Source organism: Nansenia antarctica (genome assembly GCF_963989245.1).
Source record: "Nansenia antarctica genome assembly, chromosome: 5".
Lineage (NCBI taxonomy): Eukaryota > Metazoa > Chordata > Actinopteri > Argentiniformes > Microstomatidae > Nansenia > Nansenia antarctica.
This window is the reverse complement of record NC_137690.1, coordinates 28,016,840-28,019,339: the sequence shown is the minus strand read 5'-3', so window position 1 is coordinate 28,019,339 and position 2,500 is coordinate 28,016,840. Positions and strand designations below refer to the sequence as shown.

Sequence of the window (2,500 nt, the reverse complement as noted above, 5' to 3'; positions counted from 1 at the left end):
TTGCTTCTATGTGGACGATTCTCTCTCTACAGCCACTGTCTTATGACCCATTCTGTGATGAGTTTAGCCATATTATGAGTGGCAATGTGGGCTAACATAGAGATGGTTAAGTCGTTTCTGGGTAGACATTCTCTAAAGGTGTCGGCTGCTGAACTGTGATTACACAAGATGTGGAGAATGAGGTTCAACGAGGTGAATCAAAAACTTTGATTCATAAGGATGCTACACTGTAACTGTAAACAAAACACTCTATGGCTTCAAACGTGGGTAAAACTGTGATTCTGATCTCAGGGGTCCGTCTATGAAATTGAATGAGAAAGAAACGTGTCAGGGAGCCCAACTGTGTAGTTGTTTGAATCACAGATTACACCTTGAAATGAAGTTTCACAGGGCCACAGAGGGGAAGGAAACTTGAGGAAAGAACTTGCCAATTGTGATGAGGAAGGATATTTATAACCAATCCCCTCTCTCTCTCCCTTGCTGTTAATTTGAAAAGATGATAGTGTCTTTGCCAAAGAAAAGTGATAAACTACCCTACACCCGATGAATTGGGAATATAAGATTGAATGTGCGTGCGTGCAAAAGCCTTATCACTATCTCCCTTGATTGAATTTGAAATTAATTCTACCTATCTGAACCCTCTGGTGCTGATAAAGCACTCCCCCCTCAGGCAGCCAACACAGCCTTTGAGTGTGGAATTGAGGGGTTATGTAAACAAAAGTGAGCAGAAATATACCCATTTTAATTACATTTTTCGATTATCTCTCCCCCTCTCACACTGTCGTGAAATTGAGTCCCCCGTCCCACCCATCCTATCTCAAATTGATTGTCTTCCGACAAACTTTTATGTTAATAAAAGATGCCTTGTGGCACTTCTGGGGCATTGAAATACTGTGTCATCTTGTGTTCACCCCCCCACCCCCTCACCCCCCTTTCTGCTGCTCTTCTCTGCTCTTGAGTTAGTTACTGCATGGTCGATGCAATCTACTATATTATTAGTTCTGACATTATAGCCAATTGAGGCTGCAAATAGCACTACTGCTGTCCTCAAAACTATTCTCTTTCTCTCTCTCTCCCTCTCTCTTTTGATACGTCTTTTATCTTTTCCACTGAGCAGAAATGTGTGGGCTTAACAGCGGGAGGTATTCAGATTATAGTTCTTTCAATTGAGCATCACTAAAATGTGCTATTAGGATCCTAAAGGAGCTACACATGACATGCAACAGTATATGGCTTTAGAATTTTGCATTGTGGAGCGATAGTGTTTAAACCTAGGAAGGATATACAGGAAATAAGAAAACAAAGTCATTTATATTATGGAGGCGTTTCAGGAAGGTAAAGGGGGACCACAAGACCTCATACTGAGCTTCATGACTAGAATTCCATCCTTTTCTAAGTTGTAGAGGTTCCCCAAGGTTCTATTCCCAAACCCAAGTCTACTTTTCAGGAAAACAGCCAATTGACTCTCTCCTGATGCAAGGTGACCCTGAAACTACTCTGGGATTATGATAAACAGGTCTTAAATGAAAGGGCTTGTTTAATATTTAATGGATCGAGCAGGAATAAATTCATGGGCTGCAATCTCTCCCGGCACAGTTTAATCTTTGACGGGGCCCTCCTCTCATCTCTCTCTAAATCTTGCATCAGGCTTCTCTCTATAACAGGAAGAACCACCTTCACTCTATAACAGGAATAACCACCTTCACTCTGTAACAGAAGAACACACCTTCACTCTGTAACAGAAGAACCAGCAGAATCTAATTGCAATCATATATATACTGTATAGTACCAGTCAAAGGTTTGGACACACTTTCCCATTAAATTGAATCGCTGATTCTTAGAATGAGGCTGGTATATATATATAAACCACTGCTCTATGTCCCTGAAGCTGTCAGGATTATGTAACATTATGTAATCTGTTACATCGATTATGGGTAAGTATAGCTTGATTTGTCCACAGCTGCTAGCGGTTTTAATAAACGTATTGACGACACAAGTTGGGTTGTATTTACATAGGGCTGAATGTCGTACTTAACTTGTGGTGATTTAACAGATGATAAAAACAGATGATAAAAATACATCAAGTAGACTACAAACAGAGCAAAACAAGAAAACAACCAATATACAGTTGTAAATATACAATTTATCTCATTATTTTTAATGCACTAGACTAGATGCACTGAGTGGACGCATGCGTTCGGCATCAAAAAGAAAACTTTGCAGGACGCAACGTGGACGCAACGCAACGTGAACGCAACGCAGACGCAACGCTCGATGGCCATAGTGGAGCCTGGGCGTTAGCCTTCAACACCAAAGCTATTAGTTGTAATGGTATAAGTCTGAAAGTGTAGAACCATATACAGTACAGTACAGTGTCTACGCTTCCATTGTTGGCTTTACAGGCATTACCTGTTTGTTGGTAGAACATGCTTGAGACAGTGTAAAGGCAGATTTGGTAGACTTCACACTCTCTCTTTCTAACACATGGTAAATGGACTGC

General features: G+C 40.8%; 1 protein-coding gene across 1 annotated transcript in view; it reads left to right on the top strand.

The window, feature by feature from the left end:
* The window catches only part of fras1 (Fraser extracellular matrix complex subunit 1), a gene marked incomplete at both ends in the record, with an annotated part of 186,542 nt that overhangs the window by 97,214 nt on the left and 86,828 nt on the right, over positions 1 to 2,500 (top strand). The window lies entirely within an intron of this gene.